Below are 14,537 nucleotides of genomic sequence, written 5' to 3' on the forward strand. Positions count from 1 at the left end.
GCTATCCTCAGGTCTCTGGTTCTGAGCTGCAGCCTTTTCCCAGGATTTGGTTTCCCCTCTATCTTATTCTTTTATTTAGAATATACTTCCCCATTCCTTCATTTTCCTTGACTCTCTGTGTTGGCTTTTGCACATTAGCTAAAACAGAGACCTTTTCTAGTCTTTACAATTTGTCTTAAGTAGATGAATTTTGTCAGCCAGTATGACCTGAGCTGTAGTCACTGAGGATACTTGTCCAAGCAGCCATCTTAGTGGGTTCCAGTAGTTGACAATTTGCCAAGATGCATTAGTGTTCTAAACAGATGGACACAGTCAACACCTAGATGCAAGTTAATCAGGAGCTGGATCATTAGGTAGCATCTGGGAAAGTATACAGTTCCACTCTTCCCAAGGAAAACCTCTGTACTAGTTCTTTATATGTAGTTGTATGTACATGTGCTCCTGTGACTTTTTAAAAACTGCTTCTTTACTCTAGTTTTGTGGAACTTCTGAGTGTAAACCTTGCTAGCTATCAGTAAGGTTATTAAGGGCATGTCCTTTGAATAACAGCTGTAAAAGTTAGGATACTAGATGTGTAGACAAGGCCCTTCCAGGGACCAATAAAACCAACAACTTGGTGTTTTATTGTTGGAGCAAACTGGAGGGAGAAAATGGAGTGACTACCTACTGGCTACCCCATGTTCCAAGAAGATGCAGTCAGCCATCTCATTGTAGGTTATGCATTGTAGAAGCCAGATCCCCACGCAGCAGTTTATAAAGGATTCAGTCAAGTCTCTTCCAGGGAAAGGCTGACAGGTGGGTGTTGTTTGGCTGTTCCTTCTATGCTGAGCCCTGGGGAGTAGCTTAGGCCTGTTGTGCATGCATACCCACTAACAGGTTCTTTGTTCACTAGTCCTGTAGGACTCATGAATGCAAGTGCTGTTAACTTTCAGACTAAGTGATTTGGGACCCTGTCTCTGAGGCAGAAACCTTAAAAGTTAGGGTCTCAGGCTCTTCCTGGTGGCACAACAGGTGGGTTAAAGCACAGCACTATGAAACAATCACAGCCACTGTAGCATGAGTTGGATCCCCAGCCAGGGAGCTGACCCACATGACATGGCAGACCTCTCCTGACCTGCCTGCTGTTCCCCTCAGCAGAGTGCTTCATCGATCTGCCTGTTTTGCTCCCCACTCTATCTCTGGTGAATCTTCTCACCCTCCGCACCTCTGGCCTGCACCCCAATACAGTATGCATAAATAAATAAATCTTTAAAAAAGAAAAGCTAGGGTCCCAAATGTGTTGTCCAAACCTTTCACACACCTCAGGGAGAAGCTAGACGTTAGGAGTTTGCTCTTAAATGTATGGTAGTGGACCACCGGTTAAGTTTATGGCAAGATTGTCCTACTGTTTTTTTTGAATCACCCATTGTGTAGGAGTTGCTCAACTTGTTTCTGGATTTCTCCTAGAGGGAATTACTTCATGTTTAGCTCTACATTCAGGGTTTTCATAGAAGATGGGAGAATCTTTTTGAGGACCTGTGGATTCACTAAATCCTTGTGATCTATCAATTACAAACACCTAAGATTCAAATTACTTTTGATAACTGATGTGGTGCTTTGTCTGTCAAGTTTTCTGTTATTCAGTAGTTCTCTTGAGTTGGGGAAGCAGTATACATAGCTGAAAGAATATTCACCTAGCTGTAAGGAACTTTAAAATCAGAAGAGGATTTTCTTGATCTTCTGTGCATAATTCATGCTCCTATCTATACCTACATACCCACCTACCTGTATCTAATATCTATTATTTATCTACAATTTTACTATTAAAATCTTAATTTACCTACTTTATTAGCGAGTTAGAATTCCTAATTTTTGTAAGGAATTTTAAAGATATGTTGGTAAGATAGCAAATTAATTTTTTAAAAAGATTTGTTTATTTAAGAATGCAGAACTGGGGCATAGGTCAGAGGAGCAGGGGCAGTGAGAGGAGTCACCAGAGACAGAGTGGGGAGCAGAGTAGACAGCTCGACAAAGTACACTGCTGAGGGGAACAGCAGGCATGATAGGAGAGGTCTGCTGGGTCATGTGGATCAAATCTGAGGCTGGGTATTGAACTTACACTGAAGCAGCTGTGGCTAGCTTACAGTGCTGTGTCCTAACCTTGCACCACCAGTGAGGGCCCACAAATTAATTTTTAAAATATAAGTATTGTGTAAGGAAAACTTTAATTACAAAATGTATAGATATTTAACAAATTGAAATGGATATAGCATGATTGCTGATATTAATTTTCAGTCTCTACTTTCTATGGAACTGAAAATAAAACAATGAAGTCAAGGCAATAGTTCTTCTTTGACTTGGATATTTTCCTCTATGCTTACAGAACCCTTTCAGGCAATATAGTACTGCTTTTCTTTCCTTCTCATGTAGAATGTAAATGCTTGTTTTACTTTTGAATAGGAATGACCAGGATGCACCATAGACATAGTCCTCAGCTATGTTGAACAGCTGAAAAGACGTTCTACTAATTTCCAAATAGGAAAATAAAGCCACAAAATTGAAATCAAAATATATTCAATTAAATGTTTGTAAAATATATTTTGTGAACTAGTGAACTAGTCAGTAGCAGTGCATCTGTTTAAAATATACAACATATATACATATACACATATACATACACATACATACACACTCTCTCCTCACACATGCATTTCCATGAAGGGTGTGGTCATACTTTAATATCATCTACTGACAATTATTAGAGCTTTTGCAATTAGTGATAAAGGGGATATACAGATGGTCAATGAACACATGAAAAGATGCTTATTATTAGCATTATTGAATTGCAAATGAAACCCACAGTAAGATGCACTTCATACTCACACTCTACTAAAATAATCACCATTGTGAAACAAGTTCAAAGTTTAGTAAAAGAAAAACTTATTAAGGTAACTATCTGAAACCAAACTGAGGAATCTAGGCCCAGAGAGCAACATCAGATTGAGTGATTGAATGCCATCTAAGAGGTGTGCAACATCAGATTGAGTGATTGAATGCCATCTAAGAGGTGTGATTGTCAGTTTATATAGTAAGTTATATGGACAAAAAGAATACATTAATTTTTCTTAACAATGAAAAGAAGGCATCTAATTACCTCCTAATATTTGCTGCTAAGGAGGCTGGTTTTTTAACTAAGTTCATTAATTGATAAAGGAGAAGCTCTGTTCATAACTTCAAATATTCCTTGATATTACAAAGTTCATGTATCAGAGCTATCTGCATTTGGGAAACCATAAGGGATAAATTTATTGAATCTCTTGTCCTAAAAGTATGCTATAGACAAGAAGGTGCAGTTAGCTCATATCTCATGCTGCCGCTTCTAGCAATTCATAAACATGACAGGGGTGGACTTAGACTGTGGACTTTGTGGATTTTTCTGTCACAGGTTTCATAGCAATAAAAACCATTTTCTCACTGACTTCAGTCTCTGAGGTACTGTAGGATTTCCTGGTTTTGATCCATGCACTGAAAGGACTAGCTTTCTGAAAGATTTTGTTGTGTAATATATAGAGTTAGTAGAAAAATTGAAACTCTCCTAAAACATAGCTGGTGGGTTTGTCAGAGAGGTCATTTGAAACTGTGGTGATTATGTTGGCCTTTTCCTGCTTCAGTTTATCTTTTAAGAAAGGCAGCAGGTGCTTGCAACCATGGGACAAAAATAACCCTGCTCATTTTAAACAAGGAGAAAACCCCCACTTTTTTTATTAGTTTATAAGTTGTGTCTCAGAGCCCAGGCCCAGAAGAGTGTTTGCTGTCCTTGATGTGACTTCTCATTGCTGGGGCTAAAAATAGCCATGGAAGTAAGATGTTAATGGCCATACAGACAACTCTCAGAAGTGAGGGGGGCTCAGTTTGTTGCAGTTCTTGATGGAAATTCAGGTCTTAGCATGATTCAGCAGATAGCAGCCAATCAGACTCTACCAAATTGCATTTTCAGATACTTGTTCTTGAACCCCATAAATGCTACCTAAAGCCCAATTCTTGGGGAGAATAAGTTGGGCTCGCCTCATGTCTCCTCTATGGTGACCTTGCTTAAAACTAGTTCTTTTCTCAAAAGCTTGTAGCATTGATTTTGGCCTCTGTGCCATTGTGTAGCAGGCCTTCTTTCAACAGTACAGTTACTTTGAAAAGCAATCTGGCAGTTCCTCAAAAGGTTAAACATAGCTATCTTATGACCCAGCAATTTCAGTCTTAGACATACACAAAGAGGCCAGTTTAACCATTATTTCCTGGTTTTAGTCATCAGCATTATTTTTCCTGTAAAGGAGCTGGGTGATAAGTTTTTCTGATTACATGTTTCTTACCTTAGGTAGCTACATATCAATGAAAAAACAAATGTATTCACATCATAATATTATTTGGCACTTATAAAAAATGAAGTACTGGTACATATACAATGTGGATGATCCTGGAAAATATTAATGTTAAGTGAAAGAAACTAGTCACAGAGGACAACATACTTTATGAATCCACTTATCTAAAATATCTGGAATAGGCAAATCTATATAGAAAGAAAGTAGACTAATGGTTGCCCAGGGCTGGAGGAGAGAGGTTGGGAGTTGTCATTAAGGGACGTAGGGTTTCTTTTGGGAGTGATGAATTTGTTCTAACATTGTGATGATGGTTTATATATAACTTTGTGAATATACAATGGACATTGAATGGTATACTTTAAATGAGTGAAGTATATGGTATATGAATTATATCTGAATAAAGTTGTTAAAAAAGTAAATTTGAGGAGAAGCTAAACAGATTTGAAAGTTAACTTGTAATGACTACATAATACCCATCTTTCTTTAATGTAGCTATCAATGAAGTTGTTCTTTTCTTGTCCTTTTTTCATACATTCTTTCATCTATATCTATTGGCCAATCAGTCTATATTAAGCACTATGTTAAACAGTGGTTATATAGTTGTGAAGAAAAAAATGTTGATCTGGAACTTATAGTCTATTGGGGGACAGAGTATTCAATAAACATTTACACAAATACAGGTTGGATTGCATATTGTGCTCTGTACTTTGAAGGAAAAGGCCAAGAATCTGTCAGAAATGCAGTGGAGAAGTAATTCAGATTTGTGGGTTATTAACTACTCCCTACAACATGACATTTGAATTTGGACTAGAAGGATAAGTAGGAGTTAGTTAGATGATATTTGGGTAGAAGAGCATTCTATATCATTGGAACTTCCTGTGTAAAGCTATGATCTAGCTATTGCTCTTGAGGAAGAGCCAGCAGACATACACTAGTGAAGTGAGGAGGTATGATGGGCACAGAGAGACAAGAGCCTTCCAGTTTTTGTGGTATATAAGATTGTTTAGGAAGGAAATAGGAACACTTGAGAATTTTAAAGTAGAGTGCTGGCTTGATAGTTACAATAAAATTTTTTTTTTTGTTTGCTGAGCTGAGAATACTTAAAGGGCAGCATAAGTGGAAGTGCAAACCCAAGTTGGGAAGTAATTGCAGTGGTCCAAATAAGATTTCATGAAGATTGGTAGTATCTTTGTGATGAGAGAGGTGGCTGGAGGCAAATGGATTTCAACAATATTTTGTAGGTGTAATCACTTGATAAATTAAATGCATATGTCTCAATAGAGATCAAAGGTATCAATAGATACCTTTGATGGGCTTTCAGGCCTTGCTGAATAGGATTTAAAATTTGAAAATGGCATTTTTGATGTTATAATTGTTATTCAGGGAATCACTATAATTGTTCTTCAGTGGGCAGTGTTGCTTCCTTCTTGGAACTCAGGATAAAGTAAATCTTCTTGACACCTTATGAATAACACCAGTAAACCCCTAAGTAGCCAAACCAGGTCTTTTGCTTCTCTCACAGAAAACTAAACTCTGAACCATGTGAAACTCCTTTTCACAAAGGAGTTTTTATTTGAACTAACCACTAAGGGAGTCACTGGGATTGACAGATAAAAGTCAACTCCCCAAATGACAAGAATGCTGTGGTTACATGCAGGGGATAAGAATGTGAGGGGATACTGATGTGAAGGAAGAGGGGGGAGGGCTTCACATTTCCTGGTTCTTTTGCATTATGTCACATCCTATTTGTATAGATTAAATTAGTTACATTTAATTATGTCTGTTCCTTTTCTTGCTTGGGGTGAACTCTTTGAGGGTTACATTTCCTTCTTATTTTATCTTTTGAGAGCATAATTCATAGTGCAGAATTTGATAATAAATGCACAATGAATGTATGGAGGATATAGATAGAGAAAAGTATTAAAACCAACATATTTATCTGGAAAAGAAAGGATAATTTATGAGCTTTGACTGAAAGGTGCAAGGAAGGTATGAGATTAAAAAGTACAGGGTTGAGGGCCCTCCCTGTTGGCACAGCTGGTTAAAGCACAGCACTGAGAAGCTAAAGCTACTTCCGCAAGAGTTTGATCCCCACCTGCCCTGGAGGTGACCACATGGCAACCTCTCCTGACCCACCTGCTGCTCCCCTCAGCAGTGTACTTCATTGACCTGCCTGTTCTGCTCCCCACTCTGTCTCTGGTGAATACTCTCACCGCCCCTGCACCTCTGGCCTGTACCCCAGCTCTGTATGCATCAATAAATCTTAAAAAAAAAAAAAGTACAGGGTTGAAAAATGGTGCTGTACAAAAGCAGGGAGAACTTCCTTTTGAGATACTAAAGGAGAGTGAAGGAATACTTCTGATATAAAGATAAGGCAAAGATATGGTATTCTGTAAGGTGAAGTTTAATGGACTGGTTTTTGAAGTTGTTCAAGAAAATAGGAGACTTAAGATAGACAGAAGATGATGTATGACTACAAGTTATAAGTGAGTGAGCAGCCAGTTGACTTCCCAGGGATTAGAGGAAAAACACTATCTGTCCTTCCATTCTAATTTCCATCAATTTTAGTTTCCCTAGGAATTTCTGATGCAGGGCAGGGAGAGGGGCACCCCAGAACCCGCAACCTGCCTACTTTAAGTAGGTTCTGCCATCTGCTGCATCAAGACAAAACATATAAGACCTTTAATGGAAAGGAACTTTAATACAATGAGTGTGCAATACAGAAAAGACAAAGAATATAGTTTCTAACTCAAACACCCAAAGTTACCCATCCCCTCATGGGTAAAAGTCTATAAAAAAGGGATTGGCCCAAAGCAAGGCCTGAAAGCCCATAATAAGACTAAAGCACCTTCTGGCAGGGACCCATAGAAAAGGGCCAGAAATGGCCAGACAAGTTTGGGAGGAAAAGAGCAAAATCAAAGCAAGGTAAACACTGCCATAGTGAACCTCCCCACGGATCGCTCACCCACATCTGTTTCACCCAATCCAGGGCCAAGAAGAAGCAAGCACAGTTTCTTCACATGTTTCTCTACTCCATGTGGCTCCCTCAGGTCTCCTTCTGGCTCTCCATCCTGCCTCCTTCTTTTTCAGATTCCTTCTCTTCTTAGCTCCACCCTCTTTCTGGATGGGGCAGGGAACCTGGAACCTCTTTTTCTGGGGACCACCCTGTTGCAATTCTTCTTGCAAATGCTGTTTCCTCTGCACCCACATGGTGCAGCAGACCTTTGCTATCTTGCCTGCTGCTCCCCTCAGCAGTATATTTTAGTTAACCTGCCTGTTCTGTTCCCCAGTCTGTCTCTGGTAAATCCTCTCACCCACCACATCTCTGGCTTATACCCCAGTTCTTATATGCATAAATAAACAAATCTTTTAAAAAATTTCTGTAATGTTTGCTCTTTATCTTTGAAGAATATAATTGAAAAATAGATAGGAATCACATTGATTCTGTATATTACTTTGGGTATGCCAGTCATTATAGAATTGTTAATTTTGCAAATATTTAAACAAATAATATTTTCCATTTCTTTGGTCTTCAATTTTTTTTAACAACGTCTTATGATTTTTGTTACATGTTTCTTTCTCCTTGTTTGTTAATGTTTATTTCTATATGTTCAGTACTTTTTTTTTTAAAGATTTATTTATTTATTTATTCATACAGAACTGAGGTACAGGCCAGAGATGCGGAGGGTGAGAGGATTCACCAGAGACAGAGTGGGGAGCAGAACAGGCAGATCGACAAAGTACACTGCTGAGGGGAGCAGCGGGCGGGCCAGGAGAGGTCTGCCGTGCCATGTGGATCTCCTCCGGGGCAGGCAGGGATCGAACTCATGAGGAAGTGGCTTAATCTTCTTAGTGCAGTGCTTTAACCCGCTGTGCCACCAGGGAGGGCCTGTTCAGTACTTTTTTTAAGGTGATTTGAATAGTTTCACATTTTCTTTCCCAAACTGGATTACTCTTACAGTAATTTCTCTTACCTAATTTCCAATACCGTCTTGTATTGTGGTGGAGGGTGGGTATTTTCATGTTGTATCTTATTTTAGAGGAAAAGTTTTCAGTTTCTCACCATTGAATACAATGTTAGCTGATGGTTTGTTATTTATTGCCTTCATTTTCTTTCCATAGTCATTTAATTGAAAGTTTTTATGAAACTGACACCTTTTTTTTTTTTAAAGATTTATTTATTTGTGCATACAGAACTGGGGTATTGGCCAGGGGTGCAGGAGTAGTGAGAGGATTCACCAGAGACAGAGTGGGGAGCAGAACAGGCAGTGTACAGCAAGTACACTGCTTAGGGGAGCAGCGGGTGGGTCAGGAGAGGTCTGCTGTACCGAATGGGTCACCTCCGGAGCAGGCAGGGATTGAACTCATGTGGAAGTGTCTTTCCATGCTTAGTACTGTGCTTTAACCCACTGCACCACCAGGGAGGGCCCGAAACTGACATCTATCCTAATAAAGGAAGAAATTCTGGTGAAAAGTGTTGTATTATGTCATTTAAAATTTTTGTGTGTGATTTATCTCTTTTAAATGGCATAATTACTTCATGGCTAATTAGTTATATGGTGAAAATGCCTGTGGCAAAGATTTGCAATGAAGCTAGCTAATATGCTCTTAAGATTGTCTCTACTGTATTAAAGAATCATTTGTGCCTATAAAGAAGTTGGCAATGCTTACTAGAGGAAGCAACATGAATAGTGGAGAAGACTCTCAGCTCTGTCTCTTACTAAATTTGTGACTTTAGGGAAGACTTGAAATCTTATTTTTTACCTGTGTATATAATAAGAGTTATAGTAGGCTTTCTAAGAAACACACTCTCCAGGAATATTTGGTGACTGTATTCATTGACTGTTTGATGTTTGAATGTGTTTCTGAAATAGAAAACAGTGTTCTCTTAAGGCTCAATAGACTAATTATTTGAATTTCTGAATATGAAGTGGAACAAAAATGAATAGAGCACTCTGGGATCAGTCATGGGTCTATCACTTACAAGCACATCAAATCTAACTTCACATTTTAAAATATGATCATTATTATTATTTTTGTACTGTCAAAATGGCATTGAAAGTGATGCAGTATTTTAAAATAACACAAGGTCTGGACACCATCATTATCGTTATAATAATGTAATATTTCAATTTGGTCTTACATTTGTAACTGGTTTGCATTACCAATAATTGGCCCAAAAGGGAGTTCTGAGAAGGCACACAAAGAAAGAGTAGCTGGAGAGGGATTATTGATCTTCAAACTATGAGTAATTCTAGTTTTTCACTTTTACAGAGGAGGAAATATTACCCCTTGGTAGTTTGAGGCACTCAAGGTCACATAGTTAAAGTTACAACAAAATGCAATGGAAAAGAAAACTATAGGAGGATGATATACGGTCTACATGAGTTAATATGCCACATTAAATGGCATCGTGGTGCCTCTAGAAGTTTTTCTGTATGACTGAATGATATACCAGATAATAGTTGATATGTGCTTTGGATCTGGGATGATTTCTACACATATCTAGTTTGGGAATCTTTAACTCAAGAGCAGCAGGTACCAAGAAGTGTCTAGACTGTTGTTTTTTGAAATGGGATCTCAAAACATCCTACCTTCCTCAGGTGTTGGAGCTGCATCTGCATGAGATAAAGATTCTTAAACTAGATGGGAATAAGACTTGCTAGGGAAAATTTAAAAATATCTAGATAATTTGGTCCCACTGTGAGAAGTTTCATGTTTTGGTCTGGAGAGGAAAATGTCTCAGCATCTATATTTTTTGTCAAATTTTTTAAATAATAGTTCCAAATGTAATGAAAATTAAACAATAGAAATATTGTACTACTAGAGATATTTCTAAGATCAAATTTTTTCACAACAAAGTATCCTATTATTTCCATTGTATTTATGAAGATACAAAATCCTTCTATGTCTGTTGGTTAAAAATATCCCCTGGTGATGTTGATACCCATCAATATTGGTAACTACTGACATAGGAAATTAACTTAGGACTCAGAGTTCATTTATGAATTTATTAATTATTATGGATTGTTTATGATCACAGTGTTGTTGTTATTTAAGAGTTATTTTTCCCAGTTGGACAAGGGAGTGACTGATTAAAACAAAACAAATGGAACAAAACAGAGCATGTTTTCTAATGTATTAAGGGATGTTTTTATGGTGCTAAATCCCCTGACTCAGAGAAGAAAATGTTCTTTATTCAAGTCTCTGTGTTGGACGATCTCTGTGAATGATTGTCTAGGGGAGGTGATGTGGCATAAAAGAAAGAGCATTAAGCTTGTAGTCAGGAGGCCGGGAGTCCAGGGATCTGGTGCCAGCCTTGCAGCTTAATGAGCTTTGTGACCTTTGCAAGGTAGTTCACCTCTATGGGTTTTTGTTCTCTCATCTGTAAATTGAAGGGGACTTGAACTAGATTATTTACAAGATTTATGTCTCAAAATCCCATGGTTTATTTAATAACAAGTTTCAGTAGTCACAATTGAAAGCTAAGTTCTCAATTTTGCATTTTAGAATCAAGTCCCTGATTACTTAAGAATAAAAGCAAATGATCAGATTGACTGAGAGTGCACTAAGCAGCAAGTCCAGTAACCAGCAAGCTAACTATGTGATTTTCAGGACTGACTGTTACCCTGGGGATTTAGGATAAGTAGCATATGTCATGAATATCCCATGCGTGGTAATTACTTGGGAAAAACCAGAGAGCTCAAAGTGCTAGTGATAGTGGATAAGAAAAAAATAGATGTGATGGGGAAAAGGGCTGTAAGAGATCTATAGTGGAGAAGAGGTTTTGATTAGGAAATGGAATAGTAGAGTTCATTTCAAAAGTACAATTCTGATTGCTTATTTTCTGGACCCACGATGTTCCAGGATTAGCCTGGAAGTTGGGTTCTATTGTAGATAGAGATAAGGCAAACATTGCTGGTACTGAGAAAGTTAAAAACTGATGTGCCTAAGACCCATGTATATTGTGCATCAGGACCTCCCAGAATGGTGGTAGTATTAAGTAGAGGGACATCATGTGATGTCAAATTCTCAGTGAAGGTGGAGTCATGATCAGAACAATGGTAGGTTCACTAGGACAGAGATATACAGTGATATTGTTTAGGGGGAAATTAGATTATTTGAGAAATTGTTACATGTAGGTGGGAAAGTTCTGGAAATAACAATAGAAATAGAAGTCATCACTATTTCATAACTTATACAAATAAAGAATCATTATAATGTATACCAAAAACAAATATAATGGTACATGTCAATTATACCTCAATAAAACAACAACAAAGACAGAAGTCAGAGTGGTATATTTATTCTTATTTGATGGCAGTCTGTGATCTCTTATTTGAGAGCTGTGCTGATATTCTATCCAGATGTTCCAGTCAGGTGTTCTACCTACATTTCATTACTTCTATTTGGGGGAAATAGAATATACCTTGAAACCTTTTAAATAACTTGGTTGTTTAGTTTTAAGAATTTTCTTTTTTTTCCACCTAACTTCCTCAACTTTGACTTTCTCCCAGTTCTCAAATTTCTTTTGAAGAGTGGTAGATATTTAGTTTCTCAACCTAAATATAAGCTGATTTCTATTGAATGGAAAATTCAGCAATCATAGTATATATTGATTGTCTTTGCTCTGAGGCCAGAATGTCATTATTTCCTGTACTGTCTGTAATCCCAAATGTATTCACAGAGAAATTGATGATAAGTACTGAAATTTTTACCTTGAATAATTGTGAAATAGCCTCTCTCGCCTCTGGAAAACTCATGCCAGTAGTTTGGGTATGCCTGTTTGTGGAAGAGTCATTGTCAGTGTCAATGATCAGAAAGCTGGGAATCTTTCATTCAAAAATGTTCAAAGGACACTGAATTTTTCCAGAAGGGTTCCATCCACTTTTGTGGAAAGATTCCAACTGTGGTCTCAGTGTGCCCAGAGAACTACAGTTGCTGTGGGAACCCAGCACAAGTTGGGTGTTGGTAAATCTTTGAGGGAGCCCTGGTCCTGGGGCAAAACAAACAAAACTGTTTATACACCTGGGAAATGTTGGAAAGTGATGACCACCTCACGCTGAACTGAGGAATGGACCTGCTCTGTGGAAAGGGAATCTTCACCAGTGTGTCTTGAGTTCCCTTCACATGGGGATGGTGTAATGTCACAGCATTTCCATTCATCCTAAAAACTAGCCTGCGGTTTCTTTCCTTCTTTTTCTTAGAGAAAATTACTGGAGAACTGGGGAGATAGTAGCAGAATGGCTGGGGTTATATTTTCAAATGGTGTTACTGAGATGCTATTTATTTTGCTCAGAAATACAATATGTCATCAATTTTCCTTTCTCAGGGGAAAGGTTATTGTTTTTAGTTCTGTACACTTTCACATACTGGGAGGATATTATGTTTTTAGTGAGAAATTAATTTTTAAGGCACTGGACATTTTTAGTGTTAAAAGGAAAAAAATCAGCTAGTTAGGAGATATATTGGTCATACTCCATAGAAAAAAATGAAACTAATTTGACTGATTACTCCCCACTGCTGAGCTGATTGACTTTTGTATAAAATGGGGGCTGCTTCAGCATAATTCACTCACAATTAAAGGATATAGAAAATCAAAGCTATTTACAGTAAATCTTACTTGATTCAAAATTGTTGGGCAACTAAGGATTATTACTGAGACCAACTAATAACTTAAAGGGAAGTCAGATGTTGAAATTTACCAAAATCAACCCTTTGTTGAAAGTGGTATAAATTTTATAGTTTCAAGTACTGAATCACTAGATTCTTAGAAACATGTACCAGAAACTGACTGTGACTGAGTAGAAGGGTTTGTTAAAAGGTTATTGGGGGGTCTTCCCTGGTGGCACAGCAGGTTAAAGCACAACAATGAGAAGCTAAAGTCAATTCAGCATGAGTTCGATCCCTACCCTGGAGGTGACCCACATGGCATTGCAGACCTCTCCTGACCTGCCCGCTGCTCCCCTCAGCAGTGTACTTAATCAATATGCCTATTCTGCTCCCTACTCTGCCTCTGGTAAATCCTGTCACCGCCCCTGCATCTCTGGCCTGTGCCCCAGGTCTGTATGCCTAAATAAATAAATCTTTTTAAAAAAATGGTTATTGGGAAGCTCATGGAATCATTAATTTGACTGGAGAAACAGGTTAAGTTCCCAGGAACCATTTATAAAACCACACTGCAATAGCAACTATGGCATTGTACTTAGCAACAGTGCCACAGATGCTCCAAAAACTTGGCATTGAAAATATTCACCATCCTCCAAACCCGAACCTTTTCTGTCATCAACAGTAATGAAATATGGCATCTTCCCAGAACATCCTTTCTTAAGCTTCTCACTTCTGAATCTTAATCTCACATGCAGTTCAGATGCATATCCTTGTTATTTATTTAATCAGATTGCATCTTGTTGTAAGATGGGTGATTTTCCAAACCTAAAAGAGTGGGTCTCTAGAAAGCATTACAAACATCCTCAATTATGTGTGTCTTTAAATACTGATTGTTCATGTAATTTTGCTGAGTCAGTTTCTCCATCTATATAATGGGATAAGCTATTATAAGGTGTTATTTTTCCTGTCCATTCACAAATCTGGTATATAAGCAAACAATTTGTTATGTAAATGAAAGTCCAAGGTTCCAAGGAACTTTCTTTCTTCTGGAAATTCTTGACTAGACAAGATAGATGTGGGGAAAACTTAATACTTACTTGGTGCCCTATTTATCTATATTTTCCACTGTAGAGCATTAGCCTACCATAATGGATAGATAATTCCTCTTTGCTTATTTCACAAGAGGCCCAGGCAGATTTTGTTATCTTCCCTAACCTAGGATATAGAAGCTATGTCCTTCTTCACCCAAACTGGGGACTGGAAGTTATGATGTAGCCCATCCCAGAATTTTATTTATAATAGCTTCTCTCAAATTGACTTAAGAGAATTTTGGATCTCAGTGTAGCAAATGTAACTAGAAGACTATTTTATAACATTATTGAACATTTACTATGTGCTTGGGACTAAGCTAAGTACTTCCTATACATTATCTTATTAAATTCTTACTAGTTCTATGATGTACACATTATAAACATCTATATCGATGTTTATAGATGAAGACTGAGTCTTAAAGAGATTATATGATTATTTAAAAGTCTCAGAGGTGTTAAGTGATAGAGCCAATCAGGACTTGAC

This window comes from Condylura cristata, unplaced genomic scaffold, assembly GCF_000260355.1.
Source record: "Condylura cristata isolate star-nosed mole 26May11 unplaced genomic scaffold, ConCri1.0 scaffold00023, whole genome shotgun sequence".
NCBI classification, from domain to species: Eukaryota; Metazoa; Chordata; class Mammalia; order Eulipotyphla; family Talpidae; genus Condylura; species Condylura cristata.